At 34.8% G+C, this 25719-nt stretch overlaps 1 pseudogene; it reads left to right on the forward strand.

Moving 5' to 3' along the window:
• Positions 1-3389: 3389 nt before the first annotated feature.
• LOC123608353 overlaps positions 3390-25719 on the forward strand; it is a 77879-nt pseudogene continuing 55549 nt past the window's right edge.

A 25719-nucleotide genomic window follows, 5' to 3' on the forward strand; every position in this document is an offset into this window, starting at 1 on the left:
TTTTGAGGAACCTCCATACTGTTTTCCAGAGTGCCTGCATCACTTTTCATTCCCACCAACAGTGAAAAAGGGTTCCCCTTTCTCCACATCCTTGCCAACATTTGTTGTTTCCTGAGTTGTTGATTTTAGGCACCCTGACCAGTGTGAGGTAGTATCTCAGTGTGGTTTAGATTTGTATTTCCCTGATGATGAGCAATGTTGAGCATCTTCTTCTGTGTCTATTGGCCATCTGGAGGTCTTCTTTGGAAAAGTGTCTATTTATGTCTTCTGCTCATTTCTTCCCTGGATTATTTGTTTTTTGGGCATTGAGTTTGGTAAGTTCTTTATAGATTTTGGATACTAACACTTTAGTGGATATGTCATTTGCAAATATTTTCTCCCTTTTTGTCCGTTGCTTTTTGTTGATTGTTTCCTTCACTGTGCAGAAGCTTTTTATTTTTATGAGATTCCAGTAGTTCATTTTTGCTTGTATTTCCCTTGCCTTTGGAGATGTGTCAAGTAAGAAGTTGCTGTGACTGAGGTCAAAGAGGTTGTTGCCTGTTTTCTCCTTTAAGAATTTGATGACTTCCTGTCTTAAATTTAGGTATTTCATCCATTTATAATTTATTTTTGTGTATGATGTAAAAAAGTGGTCCAGGTTCATTTTGCTGTATGTCACTGTCCAGTTTTCCCAACACCTTTTGCTGAAGAGATGGTCTTTTTTCCATTGGATATTCTTTCCTGCTTTGTCAAAGATTAGTTGGCCATACATTTGTGGGTCCAATTCTGGATTCTGTATTCTATTCTGTTGGTCTATGTGTCTGTTTTTGTGCCACTATCATACTATCTTGATGATTATAGCTTTGTAGTATAGCTTGAAGTCTGGAATTGTGATGCCTCCAGCTTTGATTTTCTTTTTCAACTTTACTTTGGCTATTCGGGGTCTTTTGTGGTTCCATACAGATTTTAGGATTGTTTGTTCTAGCTCTGAGAAGAATGTTGGTGCAATTTTGATTGGGAGTGCATTGAATGGGTAGAAGACTTTGGGTAGTATTGACATTTTAACAATATTTGTTCTTCTGATTCATGAGCATGTAATATTTTTCCATTTCTTTGTGTCTTCAATTTCTTTCATAAGTTTTCTATAGTTTTCAGCCTATAGATCTTTTACATCTTTGGCTACATTTATTCCTAGGTATTTTATGGTTCTTGGTGCAATTGTAAATGGGATCAATTTCTTGCTTTCTTTCTGTTGCTTCATTATTGGTGCATAGAAATGCAGCTGATTTCTGTACATTGAATTTATATCTTGAGACTTTGCTGAATTCATGTATCAGTTCTAGCAGCTTTTTGGTGGAGTTTTTCGGATTTTCCATGTAGAATATCTTGTCATCTGTGAAAAGTGAAAGTGTGATTTATTCTTTGCTAATTTGGAAGCCTTTTATTTCACTTTGTTTTCTGATTACTGAGGTTAGGACTTCCAACACTATATTAAACAATATACATCCCTGTTGTGTTCTTGATCTCAGGTGGAAATCTCTAAGTTTTTCCCCATTAAGGATGATGTTAGCTGTGGGCCTTTCATATATGACTTTTATGATGTTAAGGTATGTTCCTTCTATCCCAACTTTCTTGAGGGAATTTAATCCATTCAAATTCAGAGTAATTATTGAAAGATATGGATTCAGTGTCATTGTGTTATCTGTTGGTTTTATGCTTGTGCTGATGTCTCTAGTCCTTTGTAGTCTTTGCAGTGTTCCACTCACAGAGTCACCCTTAGGATCTCCTGCAGGGCTGGTTTAGTGGTCATGAATTCCTTCAGTTTTTGTTTGTGTGGGAAAGCCTTTATGTCTCCTATTCTGAATGACAGCCTTGCTGGATAAAGGATTCTTGGCTGTATATTTTTCCTATTCAGCACATTGAATATTTCATGCCACTCCCTTCTGGCCTGCCAAGTTTCAGGGGACAGGTCTGTTACTACCCTAATGTGTCTACTCTTGTAGGTTAGGGCCCGTTTGTCCTTAGCTGCTTTCAGAATTCTTTCTTTATCTCTGTATTTTACTAGTTTCACTATAATATGCTGTGGTGAAGATCTATTTTGTTGATTCTGAAGGGATTTTTCTGTGTCTGCTGGATTTGGATGTCTGCTTCCTTCCTTGGATTAGGGAAGTTCTCAGTTATAATTTGTTTAAATAAGCCTTATGCCCCTTTCTCTCTCTCTCTTCTTTTTCTGGAACTCCTATGGCACAGATATGCTTGCATTTCATGAATAACTTAGTTCTCTAATTCTCCCCTTGTCTTCTAGTATTTTCTTTCTCTTTTTCTCAGCTTCATCATTTTCCAAAAATTTATCTTCTATTTTACTTATTCTCCCCTCTGCTTCCTGCATCCTTGCTGTCACTGCATCTAGTTTATTTTGCATCTCATTTACAACATTTCTTAATTTGTTGTGACTATTAGTTCCTTGATCTCTACAGCAGTAGATTCTCTGCTGTCTTCTATGCTTTTTTCAAGTCCAGCTATTAATTTTATGACTATTCTTCTAAATTCTTGATCAGATATATTGTTTATATATGTTTTGAGCAATTTGCTAGCTGTCATTTCTTCCTGGAATTTCTTTTGAGGAGAATTCTTCCATTTCATCATTTTGGCTAGTTTTCTGTCCTTTACGTGTTTTAATAGCTTGTTATATATCCTGCACCTGGAAGCACTATTATATTAAAGAGGGGTCATACACTGTCTAGGGCCTGGCACTTCAGGTGTTTTTGGAGTGTGCTGAATGCTCTCTGCTGGTTGCTTTATCTCCCTACTTAGAGTGGTGGTTTGGACCTTCTATTAGGTATGCTTTGATTTCTTCATTGAAGTAATCCTGGAAAAACTTTAAAAGGGGGGTAGTGGTAGAAGAAGGCTTATCCCATACAAAAAGAGAAATGATAGGGGCAGGGAAAAAGAAAATAAAAAGAAAAAAAAATGATCAGGCAGAGAATCAGAGAAGCTATATGGCTTAATCCAGAGAGAGAGAGAGAGAGAGAGAGAGAGAGAAAGAGGGAAATAAAGAAGAAAGAGATAGAGAAGAAGTGTAAAAATAACAGATTAAAAATGTCTGCTTAAACAAACCAATAACCTGAATAGAGAAGGGAAGATATAAGAGGAAGAAAAGAAAGAATATAACAATAATTGACCAAGAACCAAATCAGAAAATGCAAAACCGGTGGACCTATATCTGATGGTGCCTTGGAACTGGTCACTGTCCTGTTCTGGAGGAGGGGCCCTCTTGTTTGGTGAATCAAGCTCGCTCTGGTAGATAGGCAGTTACCAGACACATACAGGGTGGGGTTTGGTGTAAGCAGTTCCTACCTTCATTGGGAGCCCACTGTCCTATTCCCTGTAGCCCCACTGGGTTGGTGATGATGAGAGAAATCGTGACACCCCTGTCACTCCTTCCCAGACTGGGTGTCCCAAACCACTCTGTTCAGGCCATCCTCACAGTGCCCCAAGGGTGCAAGCGGGCCAGTTTGTACCGCTCCACAGCCCGCTGCAACTGCCAAGTGCTTGGCTGGGATTCAAACCCCGATGTCTCAAAGGATCCTGCTCCAAATGCCCTGGTTCCAGGGCAGTGCCACTCTGCTCAGCTGACAAAGGGCCTCTGGCTGGTGGGCACCTGCAGGGTCTTTTGTCCTTGGGGACACTATATACCTTCTTCAAACAGAACTCAAGGGAGGGGGCTGCTCTCCCAGTGCCCCTCTGAGCTCACTACCAAGCCTGGGCCTGGCTCCCCTCCTCCCCAGACCTGTGCATAGGGTGGCACTTCCCAGTCTGGAGGAGGACCTGCAACCCTGTATCATCACTCCTAAGGTTGTTTGCAAACTAGACACTGGCTCTCTCTCCATTTTTTCTGTTTCCTAGTCCATGGTCCAGAGAGGTTTTTCTCTTGTCCAAATACAATCCTACACTTCCACAGCCTCTCTTTTTCTTTCTTTTGTCTCTCCACAGAAGGAGAAACCTTCCCTCTGTGCCTATGCTGCTCATTTTATCTCTCCCAATTTGTAATCATGAACTTATGGCCTGCCTAGCTGTTCCCCCGTGGACTCCTGGTGATGCTGTTTCAGTCACTTGGTAGCTTCCATACTATTGTGTTTGAGGAAAGAGGGATCTTTGCCCCCTCCCCCCACTTCTTTGCCATGTTGACTCCTTCCCCAGTGTATTTGGTTTCAAGAAAAGTACCTTATTTGTTTTTATGTTGGATACTAGGTTTCTTTAACAGCTGACAGTTTTCAAATTGTACTTGTTGGTTGAGCAAGATGAAATATTTTCCATAAAGTTTATTTAAGAAGTATAAGATGCAGTTTCATTAAACTGGAATTAATGTGTTCACTTGATACACTTAAAACTCAGTTAATATATTTAACAGTATTTAAAAAAAAAACATTTTGAATAATAAAAATTCCAGATAACCTCTGAACAAGACAATGGCATTATTTTTATTTGAAATGAATATACAGTTGCATTTCTGAGTAAGATAGAAATATACTACTTTACCTCTTAAAAGTTTTCCTTACTTTAAAAACTTTTTTATGGGTAAATGGCATCACTAGTCCTTAACAACAAATTAACTCAGAAGTTGGCACAACAACTTCTTTTGATTTCGTCCTGCTTATGATAGGCTTACAACTGAGCTATAAAGAGCATTGCAGGCTCAATTACAAGTTATGGCACAAGTTATGTTCACCCATGGAAGGCAACCTCGGGAAAAGAACATAAAATGGGAATGAGAGCGGGTTCAAAAGCCAAAGGAAAAATGAAATGAAGGTTAGAGATACATAAAAATCTACCAAATCAAGGAAACAACCTGAGATTAAATAGTTTTAACAAATTTAAATACCTAAGGTGAGAAGTGTCCATGGGAAGGAGATATAAGGAGCAAAGGGGTTTAGAAGAGTTGAAATCTTTAATAAAATGATGAAACTGACATTAGTGTAACCAGTTCCTACCAAAGCTGCATCAGTCTGTTTAGCAATTTGTTCACTAGAAATTTAAGTGAGTGGCAACAAATGATAAGGAGGGAACATTTGTAAGAATCAGGTGATAAAAGGCTAGGTACTTCTATTAAGTTTGGATGGCAAATTGAAGCCACCAAAGAATTTTAATTGTTATGTGTATTGATGTGTATTTATATTTTCATTTTAAATTAATATATTTTAGTTTTTATGAAATTGATGCACAAATATTATTAAAAACAAGATGTAATAAATAGCTCTATAATGAAAAGTAGTAGAATACTCCATACATCTCACCTGTGCTTTGCAGGGGAATATATCTTTAATTATTTTATGGTAATTTCTTTTTGTTTCTAATTACATTAATTTCATTAAGTAATATGCTTTGCCATTATATATTTATTATCTATTATAATAAATAAGAATTTATCTTATCTCAACACATTTTACTACATCCACCCAACACATATTGTAGGATAGATATGTAATTAACTTTGTATCTTATACTATTTCCTTCATAAATTTAACGAATACATTCACCTTTGTTTCTTGTACCTGCAATACCACCTAGTCTTGTTTTATCTACAATACAGTTGTCTAGTTAGAGTATTTGCTTTACAACCTTCTAGAACTGTCATCTTGGTTCTTGATTACCTCTTTTTGCCTCTTTTCCCTCATTTATGAAAAAGCAATAAGAATAGAACATACATTATAGAGTGGCTATTAAAATTCTATGAGTTTCTGCATTAGAAAAAACAATAAATTGGCACACAGTAAGGTTTTTTTTTCTTTAATGTTTTTATTTATTTTTGAAAGAGAGAGAGACAGAGCACGAGCGGGGAAGGAGCAGAGAGAGAGGAAGACACAGAATGCAAAGCAGACTCCAGGCTCTAAGTTGGCAGTACAGAGGCTGAAATGGGGCTCAAACTCATGAACTGTGAGATCATGACTGGAGCTGAAGCCGGATGCTTAACCGACTGAGCCACCTAGGTGCCCCAGCACATAGTAAGTTTTTAATAAGTGATAGCTATTGTTAGAGTTTTCACTCTTTCATCAATTCCAATATATACTCTTTTACTATTGATTGCAGATCATATTTTAACTGTTAGTGTTTTTCCCTGGAATATAAAATAATGGTGTATCTTAGAAATGACTGACCTTTGGATACCATACTATAATGGTGTATCTTACACTGACTGACTCTTAGATTCTACAAAATATTCTTTGTCTTGTAATTATTGATAGTATTAAACCTATATATTGAATCAAATTTGAAAATAAAAAATGGTGTGAATATTATCAATGTAAATACAGTTTGTGCAAAGTTATTCAAGTATTGTGATTGAGGGTTCCTGGGTGGTTCAATCAGATAAGCATCCAACTCACGGTTTTGGCTCAGGTTCATGGTTTGAGCCCTGCATCAGGCTCTGCGCTGACAGTACAGAGCCTGCTTCAGCTTCTCTCTCTTTCCCTCTCTCTGTGCCCCTTCCCTACTCATACACACACACTCTCTCTCTCTCAAAATAAATAAATAAAACTTGAAATAATTAAATACTTTGATTGAATTTTCTTTATTTTTTCCTATATTAAAAATATTATTAGTTACTTAGAATTGTGAAATGTTAGAATGTTCTTTTCCTCTGGAAACCTTCCTCCTGGACTTCTTCCATCATTTTGATTTATTTATTTTTTTTAATTTTTTTTTTCAACGTTTATTTATTTTTGGGACAGAGAGAGACAGAGCATGAACGGGGGAGGGGCAGAGAGAGAGGGAGACACAGAATCGGAAACAGGCTCCAGGCTCTGAGCCATCAGCGCAGAGCCTGACGCGGGGCTCGAACTCACGGACCGCGAGATCGTGACCTGGCTGAAGTCGGACGCTTAACCGACTGCGCCACCCAGGCGCCCCATCCATCATTTTGATTTAATCTTAACTCAACTCTTATTAGGAGAACAAGAGAGGAGTTCGTTGGGCACCATTTCACTGCTCTCCTGTTTTGATCCTTTGTTTCTTCAGTTAGTTCCATAAGAAAATTCAAATTTTGATGAAGCACATCATGCATAATGTGCCAAGAAATAGATTGTGAAAGGTTTTTTTCTAAGGACTTGTTTTTATGTGCAAAATGCCTTTATTTTGCCCGTATTATTATTCAGTAATTTAAGTGAATTTCATAATTCTATATTAAATGTCTTGTTTATTTTTTAAACTGCTTTCTGGCATCGGTGCTGCTGATGGGAAGTCTAATTTCAATTTAATTATCATTTATAATCTGTTTTGTTTTAGGTAATTTGGGTGATATTTTGTTTGTTTTTATTTTTTATTTTTCCTTCCAAGAAACTTTAATAATCATCGCTCTATTAGTGTTCTATAATGCCACAGTGCATATGTTGAATTTTGTTTGTGCATTTGTGTGTGTGTGTGTGTGTGTGTGTGTGTGTTCTGTGAACTCATTGATCTCTTTTCAGCTATAGAATTTTATCTTTTGTTTCTGTGAAATTATTTTGCATTATTTCTTTGGTATTTGCTCCTCCTATTTTTTTCCTTGCTTTTTTTTCTTTCCAAAACCTATCTATTTATAGACTGTTTTACCAGATAGATTGTGTTCTACATACATTGTTTTTTAGTATCATTAACTATTATTGACTATTTGTCTCACTTCCAGGAGATTTAACTAATTGGTGATAGACATGATCAAATTTGTGCTTTAAGAATGTAAATGGCCACTGGAAATGATAAAATACCTAGGAATAAACAAACTAAAGAGGTAAAAGAACTGTACGCTGAAAACTATAGAAAGCTTATGAAAGAAATTGAAGAAGACACAAAGAAATGGAAAAACATCCCATGTTCATGAACTGGAAGAATATCGTTAAAATGTCCATACTGCCCAAAGCAATCTAAACATTCAATGCAATCACTATCAAAATAAAACCAGCATTCTTCACAGAGCTAGAACAATCCTAAAATTTATATGTAACCAGGAAAGATCCCAAATAGCCAAAGTAATATTGAAAAAGAAGACCGAAGCTGGAGGCATCACAATTCCAAACTTCAAGCTGTATTACAAAGCTGTAATCATCAAGACAGTATGGTGCTGGCACAAAAAGAGACACATAGATCAATGGAACAAAATAGAGAACCCAGAAATGGACCCCTAATTGTATGGTCAGCTCATCTTTGACAAAACAGGAAAGAATATCCAGTGGAAACAAAATAGTCTTGGGGAAGCTGGGTGGCTCAGTTGGTTAAATGTCAGACTTTGGCTCAGGTCATGATCTTGAAGTTCGAATTCGAGGCCTGCATCAGGCTCTGCCTGACAGCACAGAGCCTGGAGCCGGCTTCAGATTCTGTGTCTTCCTCTCTCTCTGCCTCTCCCCGTTCATGCTCTGTCTCTGTCTCTTTCTCTCTCTCAAAAATAAATAAACATTATTTTCTTAAAGAAAAAAGACAATCTCTTCAAAAATCTATTGGGAAAACTGGACAGCAACATGCAAAAGAACAAAATGGGACTTTCTTACACCATACACAAAAATAATCTCAAAATGGATGAAAGACCTAAATGTAAGACAGGAAACCATCAACATCCTAGAGACAGGCAACAATTTCTTTGTACTTGGTCACAACAACTTCTTTCTAGGAGTGTCTCTAGAGGCAAGGGAAACAAAAGTAAAAATGAACTCTTGGGACTTCATCAAGATAAAAAGCTTCTACACAGCAAAGGAAACAATCAACAAAACTAAAAGTCAGCCTACGGAATGGGAGAAGATATTTGCAACTGACATATCTGATAAATGGTTAGTATCCAAAATCTATAAAGAACTTATCAAACTCAACACCCAAACAACAAAATATCCAGTGAAGAAATGAGCAAAATACATGAACATACACTTTTCCAAAGAAGACATCCAGATGTCTAAGAGACACATGAAAAGATACTCAACATTGCTCATCATCAGGGAAATACAAATCAAAACCACAATGAGATACCACCTCACCGCAGTCAGAATGGCTAACATTAACAACTCAGGCAACAACAGATGTTGGCGAGGATATAGAGAAATGGAAACCTTGCACTGTTGGTAGGAATGCAAAGTTATGCAGGCACTCTGAAAGACAGTATGGAGATTCTTCAAAAAATTAAAAATGGAACTACCCTATGACCCAGCAATTGCATTACTAGGTATTTATCCAAAGGAAACAAAAGTGCCGATTCAAAGGGGCACATGTACCACAATGTTTATAGCAGCACTATGAACAGTAGCCAAACTGTGGAAAGAGCCCAAATGTCCATTGACTGTTGAGTGGATAAAGAAGTGGTGTATATATATATATATATATATATATATATATATATGTATATGTGTATATATACACATATATATACACATATATATGTATGTATATATATGTATATATGTATATATACACATATACATATATATATATACATATATGTGTGTGTGTATATATATATATGGAATATTAATCAGTAATCAAAAATAATGAAATCTTGAAACAAAGTGGATGGAATTATAGTGTATTATGCTAAGTGAAATAAATCAGAATGATGAATATCATATGATTTCACTCATGTGGAATTTAAGAAACAAGAGATGAACATAGGGGGAGGGAAGGAAAAATAAGATAAAAAGAGAGAGAGAGAAACAAACCATAAGAGACTCTTCAGTTACAGAGAACAAACTGAAGGTTGCTGGAAGGGTTTAGGATGGGAATATGGGTTAAATGGGTGATGGGCATTAAGAGAGTACTTGTTGGGATGAGCATTGGGTCTTATATGTAAGTGATGAATCACTAAATTATACTCCTGAAACCTTTATTACATGCACTATATGTTAACGAAATTGGATTAAGTAAAATAAAAAAATAAAAATAAAATAAAAATAAAAAGGTAACTGGCTGCATTGTAGAAAACTGTTAGTAGTCCTTTCTCCAAAGGATTTTGCAGGAGAAATGAAAATACCCAGATAATAAGCTCAGATTTTTTTCATCCCTCATAAATCTTCCTTCTATCCTTTTCTAACTCTGAGAACATTAACTCTTGCTCTTTATATGAAAAAAAGTTTCCTAAAAATTGAATTAAAATAAAGTGCTTCTGACAGACCTAGAATAAGTATATGTAGCCTAAGCTAAAAATTATCTCTGTTATACTATTAAAGATGTATATCTACATATAAACTTGGAGGAAATGTGTAGCTGATAATCATCTCAGTTTAAATAACATTTTAACGCCATTTCAATGTTTAAGTAGTAAAGAGGAAGTAATTTTCCTGGAAATTTATAATATATAGTGTTATGCAAGGAATAAAAGAAATATAAATCTCAAGGAGTTCATAGTGTATTGAGGCTTTGGATATATGAACAAGTAAGTTTAATAGAATATTTAAGTGCTGTGAAAGAAACATATACAAGCAATACTTGAAATTCAGAGAATTAATGCAGTAATTCCCAGGTTTGTTTTGTGGGGCTTTGTTTGTGGTGAAGTGGGCATTAGGAAGTGAAGATATTATAAGTTTCTTCGAAGAAGTAACTTCTTAATTAATTAATTCGTTCTGGATTGGTAGGATGGTACATAAACCCAAAGACCAGATACAGTGAATCACATATATAACTCCTGTGATAATCATATGCCTTATTAATTGAAAAAGTATAGCAAGCTCAGTATTTTTTTTTAATATCCCCAGGTTCTTTCACTGATGGGTTTATGAAACATAATGTTGAAAATTGTGTTTGAAGAGTAAAGGTGAGACGAAGTTAATCGGCCTTGAATGTCAAGCTAAAGACTTTGAATCTTATAAAGATGGAAATATTCCGGTGAGTTATAGATTTTTTTTGAAAAATAAGTGTGGTATTATTATAATGTAGAGATGTGAATTTTTTTTTTTAATTTTTTTTTTCAACGTTTATTTATTTTTGGGACAGAGAGAGACAGAGCATGAACGGGGGAGGGGCAGAGAGAGAGGGAGACACAGAATCGGAAACAGGCTCCAGGCTCTGAGACATCAGCCCAGAGCCCGACGCGGGGCTCGAACTCACAGACCGCGAGATCGTGACCTGGCTGAAGTCGGATGCTTAACCGACTGCGCCACCCAGGCGCCCCTAGAGATGTGAATTAAGAAGTCTTCAAGTAACTCTTAAATCCTAAAAAAATTCACTATATTATTTCAGCATAGCACACAAACCATATAATTTACTCCTAAAATATAATCTGCCATTCATTCAACTTCTACTAAATTTAAAGAGAATAATAAACATGACACTGGAAACACACACCCTATTGATAGTCTTGCTTTCAACTTTGATCTTCATCTGGAATTGCAGAAATGAAATTTATGGCTGGGCTTCTTTTAATAATTAGAATCAGATTGGAACCATTGGAAAGGATGCCTAAGATGGTATAGTTTTATTATTGTCTGTGTAACCATATGGGAGTTTCACTCTTTACTCTCTGTCGAGTTGATTTATGCCAACACATTAGCATTATTTTCCTAAGTATATTTTTAACAGAGGGTTGCCATGTAAGACATTTTGCATTGTTGGACTTAATCTCTGGAGAAGAGAGGTAAGTATAGCCCAAAATGTTATAGAACTGACAGAATCAGGAAGAAAATTTCATTGCTCAATATGTTATTGCCTTTCTCTACCAATAGATTTCATATGGATATATCAAGAATATGTAATTTACTACAATTTCATAACTGGAAGTCAGATGGCATTACTTAGGCTAATCAAATGTGATTTAAAAACTTTATCTGCCTACTGTTTATTCCATCTGTTTGCTTGGTTCTTACCATATATCTTAGCATATGAAAGCCGCTTCAATGTAAAAAAAATAAGGCTTTAACATTTATTTTTATTCTTTTTAATTTTTATTTCTTAATTGAAGTTTAATTTACATACAATGTTATATTCATTTCATGTGTACAACACAGTGATTTGGTAATTCTGTACCTTGTGCTGTGCTTGCCATAATAAGTGTAATTACCACCTATCACCATATGTTATTAAATATTATTGACAATAATAGGTGAAGGGTGTAAATTTCCAGTATAACATTTATTTTTATATGTTCTTTGCAATGGTCAACTTGGAGGAAGTTCACTGAAAATGCAAAAAGTTGCTTCTCTGTGAATAGTATTTAACAGATCAATATTTTATAACATAAATATGGATAATTCAATATTTTGGAGGTATCAGTCTCTGGATGCCTTCTAGCCATGAAGAGTCTAATCTCTTTCAAGTTGAACTACAGCCATTTATGTTGGCAACTGACAGAAGAAGACTTTGACTTTTCTCCAAATGTGCTTGGGATCTGCAGGGCTTGTAGGAAGTGGGAGTCAAGGAGGAGAGATTTGCCAGTATTGACTTAAGCACACTCTGGAGAAATACTGACTTAGGCTGTTGAACATTTCGTTAGCTGCTGTCCCTGTTCAGTGTTTGGGATCAACTCAATTCTCTCTGGTTAAAAAAACTGTAGAGGAGTATTTGCAAGGGCTGTGGTCTGCCAGGAGGCAGTAGAGAAAGCTTATTCTACTTTTAAGTGTATGCTGTTTTAATATTTACAGTTCATATGTAAGTATCAATACTAGCTTATATTTGGTTATTTTCTATAAGTCTTTACATTCCTATGGCAATATATCACTTCCTAGTTTCATGTCTTATGCTCTTAATCATATGGAAAATTCATTAAAAATAATCTTTATTTGGGCAATGTGCATTTAATTTAATTACTTTTCAGTCTATGGTTGTTTCCCACCTCCCCCTAAATCCTTCAAAATTAAGTTTTTAAAACTGTCTTTTACTTTCACATTGGGTAAAGGTGAGACATATTAATAAGGATTTCATCATGTGATATATTGGAAGAATAAACACTGTTTCTGGATCCATTTCTTTGAAGTAATGATTATCCTTAAGAATCAAATATGTCAATAATTATATTTCAGATTATTTTCCAATAAACATTTTTAAAATATTGAACATGCTTAAGTTTAATATAATACAAATGTAAGTTGAATATTTCCAGTTAACCCAATACTGGGCTAATTGCCATTACAGACACAGAAAAATGTCCAAGTTGGTTCATGGTATCGATCTATCTATCTATCTATCTATTAGTTATCTATTTCCAATATATCATATCCATGGACTTGGAAGGTGGAATCCTAATGATTTACATAGGAAGCCTTCCCAATAGGGCTCTTTGGATGTCATATTTTAAGGACGACAGCTGATATTTCTAACATACCCTGGCACTTTTTATTTTTCATACAGAATCTCTCTTCAAAACGGTGTTCTCTGTAGGATTTCTCAATTTTTCTTTCTCCTGATGAATAAGAAACCACTTTTGAGGGACATTTATTAATTTATTTTCTATTCAGGAAATTCAAATTATAGATTCATGGAAATTTAGAGATGAAAGGTTGCAAATTCAACTCTCCACATCAGACTAACATTGAACTACTGACTTAATGTTCCTAAGCCTCAGTTTCTTCATCTATAAAATGAGTAAAATATTAACTGTGTTATAGGGATACTTGTGAGGTATAGAGTGAATGTGCTAAACAGTGCCTAGGATAAAATCTTATGCATAGTAAGTGCTCAACTCATGTTATTTTCCTCTTCTGTTACTCTACATATAAGGCAAATGGTCTAACTTAGTAAAAAACAACATAGTAATATATCCTAAATAAGCCGTGATAAGGAATGTGTTTATCTTGATCTTGATCTTGAATCTAAGTGATGTTGAGTGCTAGCCAAAATATCAAGTTGATAAGAAAGCACTGAATTTATTCTTATAGAATAAAAGAAAGAATTGCTTTATCAGATTAAAAAAAAATAAGTTTCTTTATTTTTGAGAGAGAGAAAGAGAGAGAGAGACAGAGTGCGAGCGGGGGAGGGACAGAGAGAGGGAGACACAGAATTTGAAGCTGGCTCCAGGCTCTGAACTGTCAGCACAGACCCCAAGGTGGGGCTCAAATTCAAGAACTGCAAGATCATGACCTGAGCTAAAGTTGGACACTTAACCGACCGAGCCACCCAAGTGCCCCGGCTTTATAAGATCTTAATAGCATCTCAGAGAGAGGGAAAGTAAATTTGGTATTATGAGGTTTTGAAGTCTTCGACCCAGGTATTTGACTGTATAAGGGGTCATAATATAGTGGTTTAGAACTGAGGGGCACATCAAAGTGAGTTTTTGTTTTGATGTCTTTAAAGAGTCCTGAAAAGAAAATAATTGTTTGATGACATCGTTTGCAGAGTTGAACAGTTTGATGTTCATTTTAGGAGAAAAGAATAATTACCGAAAGGAATACCAAAATTACTCTCAACATTTTCCATCCTGGACACAACTTTACTATATTAATAAAATTGTATTAATAGAGACAGTGGAAAACAATGCTGTATTTTTTATATAGTTGTTTTTTACTGTTTATTTTATTTAATTAATTAATTTATTTTTTAGAGAGAGAGAGAGCGAGAGAGAGATTGATTCAGAGTGTGAGCAGAGGAGGGACAGAGAGAGAAAGACACAGAATCTGAAGTATGGTCCAGGCTCTGAGCTGTCAGCACAGAACCCTACATGGAGTTCAAACTCATGGACTGTGAGATTATGACCTGGGCTGAAGTTGGCTGCTTAACTGACTGAGCCACCCAGACGCCCCTAACAATGTTGTATTAATATAAATAGTAAAATCTTTGTTTTAGGGTGGTTTGAGGTCTCGTTGTCTTCCTTTGTGGTCATTTTTCAGCCTAAGCTAAATGATATATCATTAATATATAGGGGTATGATTAATCCAGATAATGACAGCATGAGGTATCATACTCTCATTTCAAGTTTCCTGTTAATGGTTGTTTAAACCTCTATATGTGCCAACCTTTCTTATTTATTTCTTATGTATATTTATATTTATATATGTACCTATGTATAAAAATATATATGACTATATATATGCTACATATAAATATATATGATATATAACTATGTATATACTATATATACTGTATATAGTATATATACACTGTATATATTATATATACACTATATGACTATATAACTATATGTAGTTCTATTATTTATATATAATGTATATTTAATATATTTATATATAATATATATTTATATAATTGAATATATATGTATATGTATATATATGTGTGTATGTGTGTATATATATATATATATATATATATATATATACACACATATACATATACATATATATATTCTATTATAGTCCAGTACAGCAGTGAACATGTTGAAGATCACAAGTTGAAAATTTCAGCATAGTCAACTGAGAGAAGGATTATCATCAGAATTTATAGTCCACTTCTCAGGTGCCAAGGGTGTCTGAAATAAACCAGGAGAATAGAATAAAAATCCTGTAGAATAACACCATAACACCAGATATGGTATTATTCACCAAATAATCTATTTTTTTTCATTCTTTTCTTTGATTAGCAGGTCTTTTTGTAATAGTGTAAATTCTAGTGAACATTGCGGGAATATAAGCACAACATTCTGTTCCCCTGAAAGGCCAAACTTACATCTAAATTGATTTTCCTCTGAACCACTGCTTATCCAACTTCATGAATCTCCCAGGTTCTATAGTCTGGTTGGCATTATCTAACTCTGATATTCTCTAATCCACAGCACCTGGGATCCTACTTTGTGGGTAAAGTGTGTAAGGAGAAAAGAAATCAATCAAAAATTTCCCTTGAATAATTAAGATGTTGGCTCTCAACTCAGAGCCCATTTTTTATTCTTCTTAAATTATTATCTATTATCTTTTTATCAAAGAGGGTAAACTGATGGTAAAAATTGGACCCTGGTTGCCATGTCAGTAAATGTTTTTTTTTTTTTTTTTTTTTTACTTCCAAATTTTAATTTAAATTCCATTTACTTAACATATAGTGTGATACTGGTTTCAGGAGTAGAATTTAGTGATTCACCACTGACACATAACATCCAGTGCTCATCATAGCAAGTCCCCTCCTTAATACCAAACACGCATTTAGCTCATTCCCCACCCACCTCCCTCTATCAACCATGTCAGTAAATATCTTGAAAGAAGGAATTAGTTGAACAAGTTTGTATTTAGTCAGCAGATGGCTTTTGTGTCACAAATATAACACCGGGCATAGAAAGTCATACAATGATCTGTTAAGGACCAAGATACTCCAGTAGGATTTCTGAACAGTGTAAACAGTGTTAAAGTGTTATGGCACGACTCCTTTAGAATTGTCCACTGCCAAGAAATTAACTTATAATGGTGAGATCGTTAGGTAGATCTAAAGCAAAAGAGAAGTTTGTCTTCCTTGTAAGATCTGTGAAGTTGAGAAACTCCAAATACACACCATCTGTTTCCTTTTTTTCTTCCAAGTTCTATTTCTTAACAGTTCAATTAAAAACTAGTTCCCACATAAGGTCTTCAAGTCATATTTTATTGAAGAAAGTAATCTACTTTTCTATGAAAATTTGTCCTTTAGATGCTTAGACATTGGGATGTCTGTCCTGTTGTTGTGTTTGTCATCTATAAAAGTCACACGTAGATTGAATCCAGTTAATCAGGAAATGAACTGACTCTTTACAAATAACCAGTATTAAGAGAAGCTGAGTGGTTGTCAAAAAACTGTGTGTACAAATTCGACAGTTTATTGTTATGATTTAGCCAGTTCACCAGCCAACTGTAGTCAAGTATTGAACTCATAACAAAAAATGTATAAAGAAGTAACAATGTTAATAATAGAGACTTACTCTATAGTTAACAGAATTAAAAGTAGCCTTAAGCCAACCAAAGGGGAAAGAAGATTACTAGAAAAATGAAGAACCGGGGTGCCTATGTGGCTCAGTTGGTTAAGCATCTGACTCCTGGTTTTGGCTCATGTCATGATCTCATGATTTGTGAGATCGAGCTCCATATTAGTTCTGTGCTGTCAGCACTTGTGGTTCTCCCTCTCTCCATCTCTCTCTGTCCCCCCCCCCCCGCTCTCTCTCTCAAAAATAAATAAATATACATTAAAAAAAAAGAAAAAATGAAGAACAAAAGAATGAAGATCAAAATGTAACAACTCTTGGTTTTGTTTTCTGAATCTTCAGTGAAGACTATCTATACCTCACGTAGTTGATTTGGTCTGGGAAGTGTTGGGTGGAATCTGTCTCCTTACAGAGGTCATAGGCTTCTGGAGTTTCCCTAATAATCCTCAACTTGAAGACTCCAGAAGGAATTGTCTTCTAGTGATTCAAGGATGTTATATGCCTCTTTAATTGGGAGATGTGGACCAGTTTCCAACAGATTCCAAGGCAGATCTCTAGGTTTTAATTACTGCAAAATTTCTTTTGAAAGAAAGTGAAGAAAGGCTCTCATAATTGTTGATGACAGCCCTGGGTGCATTGCTAAGTCACCAGTAATTCGAGCAATGTGTTCTTGCAATAATATGGTGTTTATAAATGGAGATGATACATCCAAACACATGTTGCTGCCTGTTACTATCACATAAAGGGAGTATTGATGATACCCAGAAGGAGCTGATCTCATTGTCATTAATCGAGAGTAATACTTAATTTTTTTTATTTTTTTAAGTAATTAAAAAAATTTTTAACATTTATTCATTTTTGAAAGGCAGAGAGAGACAGAGCGTGAATGGGGGAGGGGCAGAGAGAAAGGGAGACACAGAATCCGAAACAGGCTCCAGGCTCTGAGCTGTCAGCACAGAGCCCCACGCGGGGCTTGAACTCACGAACCATGAGATCATGACCTGAGCCGAAGTCAGCCGCTTAACTGACTGAGACACCCAGGCGCCCCAAGTTTTTTAAATAATTTTAAAAAATGTTTATTTACTGGGGTGCCTGAGTGGCTCAGTTGGTTGAGCGTTCAACTTTGGCTCAGGTCATGATATTGCAGTCTATGAGTTCAACCCCTGAGTTGGGCTTTGTGCTGATAGCTCAGAGCCTGGAGCCTGCTTCAGATTCTGTATCTCCCCCGGTCTCTGACCCTCCCATGCTCATAGTCTGTCTCCCTCTGTCTCTCAATAGCAAATAATCATTAAAAATTTTTAATTAATTAATTAATTAATTTATGTGATTATTTATTTTTGAGAGAGCGTAAGCAGGGGAGGGACAGAGAGAAGGGGACAGAAGATCAAAGCGGGCTCCATGCCGATAACAACAAGCCCCACATGGGGCTCGAAACCATGAATCGTGACATCATGACCTGAGACAAAGTCAGACGATCAATTGACTGAGGCACCCAGGCACCACAATCCAGTGGTAATACTTTAAATGCATCTAAGTTGGAGAATCTCCGAGAGTTTTGCTACTTTTCCTTTCATGATTACATTTGATATTTCTACTTTTCTCAAAATTGCAAAACTTTGTAAAATTTTTGATATGACATTTCAGTAAAATGGGTACATCTGTCACTAAAGGATGCTAGAGAGACAGAATGAGATTTCTTGGATTGGTGACACAAAGTACAGTCATTGTTACTTATGAAAAATTAAATGAATGAAATTTATTTTTATAAAATTAAATCACATATATATATATATATTTTAAGTAATTATCACATTCTTAGGCAACAAGAAGGTTCAATCAATTCTGAGAGTAAGAAAACAATTGTAGACACATATACAATAGCCATTCAGGTGATAGTTATGTGAAAAAGAACTAATCAGGGGGTTACTGAGGTTTGGGCTCTTGAACCTTAAAAAAAATTTTTTTAATGTTTTTATTTTATTTCTGAGAGAGAGAAAGAGACAGAGAGAGACAGAGTGTGAACAGGGGAAGGCAGAGACACACACACAAACAAAATCTGAAGCAGGCTCCAGGCTCTGGGCTGTCAGCACAGACCCTGACGCAAGGCTTGAACTCATAAACTGTGAGATAAAGATCTGAGCCTAAGTCAGACACTTAACCGACTGAGGGCTCTTGAACCTTGTACTCACCTTTAGAGTTTTACCAAAATTATGCTGGTGACAGATGAGACAAACACTATAGACACCCTCAGAAATTTTAGTGATGTTCCCCCCAGTGTTGATTGAATACAGTAGTCTTGTGGTAGGCAATTTCATGTGTAGTTGCATGCTTTCATTTGTGGTACCCCAGTGCTCCTAAGCAGCCATCTTTGAAGATTATTCTCATGTAGCCTGCATTCATATTTTTCCCAGTACCTTTGTTTCTGACTCTGGTGCAATGACTCTGGTACAATAGCCTTTTGAAGCTTTTAAAGGATTTTTCTCTTTGGGTATGTAACCAGGATGTTAGTGAATGCAGTCTGTCTAGCAAAATGAACATCATGGGCATTATCTATAGTTTTTAGGTTATTCCCTTAATTCCACCTTTTAGTGAATCATGAGGGCGCACAAAAGTTCTTTAATGGATTGGCTACTTGTAGATATGGTCAAAAACCCTCTCTTCTTTTTAAAGCATTCCAAAATTATGGTCAATTCCCAAAAACTTATTGTATACATTACATTAATTCTCCTATCTCCAGCTAACTGACAAGCTGTGGTGAGAACATTGATTTCTACTTTCTGCGTAGACTTTGCCTCGGACTGGAAGTCATATTCTTGGGGTAAAGTCAAATCTACTGGGGACATACTAAGGGTGTTTTTCTGTTTTGGTCTCAAGATATAACCAAGTCTTAATATAATCAACCAAATTAAGTCTGTGTATTATAAAGGGTTTTCCAATAAATCTCCCTGAAATATAGCTCATGAATAAGAGGTTAGACAATTATGATTTTCCCTTCTCTATGTAATGAAATAAAAGTAGCAGTATTAAAAACATTACAATGATGAATAGAAAATAATAGAATTTCATAGAAGTAAGCCTGTTTGCTAAGAAATGTGTATTTTTTTGAGCAACCATTATAAAACACGAGGGATCATCAAGTGTAAAGGAGATGCTAAAATAAAATTGACGGAAGTGTTTGCTTAATTATCTATCATGACTATTACCTGTAGACAAAGTGGATAGGCTTTGGCAGGGAGTCAAGAAAGAGTCTATAGTTAGCTACTTGTCTGTGGTCATTCTCAAAACATTAATCAAGAATGCTGAGGGCTTGTCCATAACTCTGACATAATGAATAAGTAGAAAGGTTCATGATAATTAAGTAAGCCTACATCAGATGTTGAAGAGCTAATTTCATACACACACACACACACACACACATACACACACAGACACACACACAAATATGTCACTTCTTAGGTTTTCAGGGAAGAGTCTCCCTTGCCATAAATTTGGTTAAGTCATATAGTGTTTTGGTGATTTCAGAAAAGTTAAGGCCTATTACCTGTAGAAGTCAATAAGTCTATCTTGAAAGTGTCTGATCCTGGAAACTAAGCAGGGTTGGACCTGGTTAGTACTTTGATGGGAGGAGTCAATAAAATCCAGGAATTCCTTTATCTTTTTCTTTTTTTAATTGATCTGGGATAGTTTGAATGGATGTAGTGACTCAGGAATAAGAGATCTATCTCCTTGGAATAAATCATACTCTTGGGGGTAAACTTTATTTAAGAAAACATTTAAATACTCTTTGGAAATCTTTTGCCCTTTCTAAACTGTAATAGTAAGTAGATATATACAATCAATCTTAGAATTTTCCTTATCTTTAAAACACACAAAAATAGTCATACACATATTGAGTAAGAGTAGAATCACAAGGAAATGTAATGTTTCCTTAAGGTCTTAGTTGAGGACTTGTGAAAAGCAGTAAAGTTCCTTACTAAATCCTTGGGATATTACAGTCCAGGTATTTTTTGCTTTTTGCTTTTTTTTTTTTTTTCCAGGAGAAGGCAATTATTGCCTATATTGATCTAACTCTAGAGGGACAATAAAGAAAGCAGCACACAGATCAACAACTGCAAAATATGCAGAATCAGAAGGTACTGAAGGTAAAACAAATCTCAACTCTGTAATACAGTGAAAAACTAAGACCATTATGTTTATTTATAGCTCTCAGTTCCTAACTAAGCAGAGATCCTTGCTTACTGGTTTTGATAGGGAGGATAGGAGTACTCTAAGATCTAGTAAAGGTAGGTTGAGTTCTTCTCCATTATTTGGATTTTGACAGTTGGTTTTAGTCTCCTTTTACCTTCTGGTTTAAGAGCTAATTTTGTTAGGTTGGCCAGAGGTTTACATGGGTCAATAGGAACATAAATGGATTCAGCACCCAAAATCCAACCCCAAAAAAAGTAAACCTTTTCCCCCCCCTCAAGTGGTCAGCACCTCCTTGAAGTCCTCAGTTTGGACTTAGTTTAGGCACAAGGGTATTGGCAAGTCAGTGACCAAAATAGCTATTATCTCATTATGAAAAGGGATAGTCTCAGGAATTTCAAGATCACAAGGAGAGCATTTACACTGGTAATTCCACCTGCCAGGTAAAAGTCTCACAATTAGGTTGGTGGGTGTAGGGCCAAAAGGAAAGAAGAATGTTTCTTGTTTATAACGATGAGATAACAGTTTGGGACTAGAACACAGGGAATGTCTGAGGATTATGTTTATCAGAGATACCCACAATCTAAGAGCTTACTGAGTCTGAGAGAGAGAGAGAGAGATTATGTAACACTGTTTGGGTTTAAGGTGATAATGTAGTGCCTCTATCAGTGAAACTTTTTCAAAAAGCCTAAAAAAAAAAAAAAAAGGAATTTTTGTTTTTACTTTTATTTTATAGCCTTGTTGAGATACGTTTCACATACCATTAAATTCACATATTTAGGGTAAACAGTTCAGTGGTTTTTGTGAATTCACAGGAAAAAAAATACATATCACCAAAATCTAATTCTAGAACAGTTTTTCAACACCCCCCACCAAAAAACAAAAAACAAAATAAAAAACAAAAAACCTTGTACATATTAGATGCCATTCCAAATTCCCACCTCTTTCCTACCCAGCACCAGGAACTAGGATCTATTTTTAGTTTCAATGGATTTTCCTATTCTAGATGTTTTATATAAATGAAATGATGTAATATGTGGCCTTTAAACTGTCTTCTTTGACTTAACATAATACTTGAAGCTTTATCCGTGTTGTGGTGTGGCGTGTATAAACCCTTTTTTTCATTTCCAGCCGATATTCCGTTGTATCAATATACTACATTTAAAAAAAATCCATTCATCAGTTGTTGAGCACTTAGTTTGTTTCCACTTTTTTTAGCTGTTATGAATAATGCTGTGTGCTTTTGCACATACAAAAATACTTGTACATGTACAGGTTTTTACCTGGATATGTTTTTGTTTCTTTTGGATATAAGTCTAAGAGTAGAATTGCTGGGTCATTTGTAACTGTATTCAAGATGTTGGGGAACTGAAAAACTGTTTTCTGACACACTGACAAAGTGTCTGTACCAATTTTGCATTCACACTAGGAACTTATATGATGGTTCCAAATTCTCCACATTCTTACCGACATTTGTTCTTTACTGTCATCTTTTTTAGCCACCTAGTGGGTGTAAAGTGACATCTCATTGTGGTTTTGATTTGCATTTCTCTGATAATTATGTTGAGCAACTGTTCATGTGTTTATTGGCCATTTGTATATTTTTCTTTGGGGAAATGTCTTCAAATCACTAGCTCGTATTTTAATTGGATTTTTTTTATCTATTGTTAAGTTGTAAGAGTCCTTTATATATTCTGTAGAAAAATATCTTGTTAAGTATATGATTTGCAAATATATTCTAATACATGAGTTGTCTTTTTACTTTCTTGATAATGTCTTTTAAAACACATTTTTTTTTTTTTAATTTTGATGAAGTCCAGTCTGTGTATTATTTCTTTGCTTGGGTTTTGGTGTCATACCTAAGAAATTACTGCCTAAGTTAGTAAAGATCACAAAGTGTTACTTCTGTGTTTTATTGTAGAAGTTTTATTCTTTTAGCTATAACATTAAAGTAAATGATCCATTTTGAGGTAATTTTTGTGTGTCATGTGAGAGCAGGGTCTAAATTCAGTGTTTTGCTATGGATATGTATTTGATTCAACCTAATTTCTTGAAAAGACAATTATTTCCTTATTAAATTATCTTGGCACCCTTGTTGAAAATCAGCTGACTGTATATCTAAGGTTTACTGCTGGATTCTCAATTGTAATTTGTTGATCTATATGTCTACGTGTAAGAATGCATTGTCTTAGTTACTGAAACTTTTTAGTTTATTTTGAAACCAAGAAGGATGAGTCATCTAAATTTGTTCTTTTTAAGAGTGTTTTGACTATTCTAGGTGCTTTGCATTTCCATATGAATTTTAGGTATAGCTTGCCATTTTGCTAAAAATAAAAAAAAAATAGCTGGGATTTAATAGGAATAGTGTTTAATCTGTACATCAATTTGGGTAGTATTATCCTCTTAACAGTGTTCATTCATTCAGTTCATGGACATGAACTCTTTCATTTATTTAGATCTTTTTAAGTTTCTTTCAATGATTTATAGTTTTCAGTGTACAAATCTTACATAGTTTTGTTAAATTTATTCTTCATATTTTAATCTTGTAGATGTTATTATAAGTAAAATTGCTTTCTTAATTTGACTTTTGGTTTTTTTTTTACTGTTAGTGGATAGAAATGCAGTAAAGTTTTGTATTAATATTGTATCCTGTCACATTGCTAAATTTGTTTATTAGTTCTAATAATTATGGTATGTTCCTTATGGTGTTCTGTATATAAGATCATGTCATCTGTGAACAGGGATTATTTACTTCTTCCTTTCCAATATGGATGCTTTCTAATTCTGTTTTTGCCTAATTTCCCTACCTGAAACTTCCATGTTATTGTTGAATATAGGTGGCAAGATAGGATACATCCTTGTTTGGTTCCTGATTTTAGGTATAAATCGTTCACCATTAAGCTCGAGGCTAGTTATAGGTTATTTGTAGATGTTTTGTCAGGTTAAGATGGTTCCCTTTTATTCCCAGTCTATGTGTTTTTGTTGTTGTTGTTGTTGTTGTTGTTAATCATTAAAAGGTGTTGGATTTTTGTGAAATGATTTTGCTGTGTCTGTTGAGATGATTATGGTTTTTTTTAATCCTTTATCCTATATATATGGTATATTACATTGATTTTTGGATGGTAAATGACTCTCTCCTGTCTAGGAGAAATACCACTTGGTCATGGTGTATATCCCATTTTAATTGTTGTTGGGTTAAGTTTGTAATTTGTTGATGATTTTATGTCTATGTTCTTAAGGGATGTTGCACTGTGGTTTTCTTGTGATGGATTTTCTACTTTTGGTATCACCATAGTAATGACTTCATATAATGAGCTGGGAAGTGTTCACTCCTCTTCTATATTTTGAAAGATATTGTGATATTAATTCTCTAAATGAGAATTAATCAATTTCATTGATTTTACCATTGAAGCCATCTGGTGCTTGATTTTGTTGAATTTTTTAAAATTATTAGTTCAATATTTTTACTTTGTATAAATCTGTTTAGATTATCTATGTTTTCTGGGTTCAGTTTTGGTAGTTTGTGACTATCTAGCAATTTGGCCACTGCACCCAAGTTATCTAATCTGTTAACGCACAATTGTTCATAGTGTTATTTTATAATCCTGTTTTAAAATTTCTCTAAGAACAGTAATGATGTTCCCTCTTCCATTCTCAATTTTAGTAATTTGAGTCTTTTCTCTTTTTTCATGGCCCATTGAATTACATGTTTTCATTTCAGTTTTCAACCTTTTTACTTTTTTAAATGTTTGTTTATTTTGAGAGACAGAGAGTGCCTATGTACTTGTGCGAGGTGGGGAGGGGCAGAGAGAGAAAGAGAGGGAGAGAGAGAGAGAATCCCAAGCATGCTCCATGCTGTCAGTGCAGAGCCCCGCTTGGGCTCAATCTCATAAACTGTGAGATCATTACCTGAGCCAAAATCAAAAGTCAGATGCTTAACTGACTAAGCCAATCAGGTGCCCCGGTTTTGACCTTTTTAAATATATGATTTTTATTTCATTGATTCTTCTTACTGCTTTCTATTTTAATAATTTAAATTTTAATCTTTATTTTTATGCTTTAGATTTAACTTTTTGTTCATTTTCTAATTTTTGTGGTAGAAGGTTGATTATTGACTTTATATCTTTCTTCTTCTTTCAGTATAGATATTTACAATTATAAATTCCTCTGTAAGCACTGCTTTTGCTGCATCCCATAAAATTTGATATGTTGTAGTTTTATTTTCTTTCAAGTCAAAGTACTTTTTCAATTTCTCTTGTTATTTCTTCTTTGACCATTAGTTACTTAGGAGAATGTTTTTCATTCCATGTATTTGGGAATTCTCAAAGTTACTCCTGTTGATGTTTTACTTAATTTTATTGTGATCAGAACACATAATAAATATGTTAATGTTTCAATTTTCCGAGGCTCCTTTTATGGTAGAGATTTTCCTAGGGGCTATAAGTTAAGATAAATTTATTGACTGTATTCAGATTATAATGCTTTTAACAGACCATCAGAAAAGGTGTGCTCTGTCTGTTGTTTGCAGTGCTACTGGTCTTTGGTATCACATCAATGAGCTGAGGAGGTAGGAGATAAGGAAATCGTTCCAAGTTAAACATCTCCAAACCTACTGTTTTGGTTTAGTGATTTTTATTGGATAGATGATTTTCAACTCATTCTGTGGCTTTGATTAATGGCCAGAGTTCTGATATGGTTGATTTTAGTTGTCTAGCCCATATATTTGTTCTTATAACAAGTTCACTGAGGTACTCCCTAATCTAGTCTGAAAGTCATTTTCTTAAGGT

Source organism: Leopardus geoffroyi, chromosome A1 (assembly GCF_018350155.1).
Source record: "Leopardus geoffroyi isolate Oge1 chromosome A1, O.geoffroyi_Oge1_pat1.0, whole genome shotgun sequence".
Taxonomy (NCBI): domain Eukaryota; kingdom Metazoa; phylum Chordata; class Mammalia; order Carnivora; family Felidae; genus Leopardus; species Leopardus geoffroyi.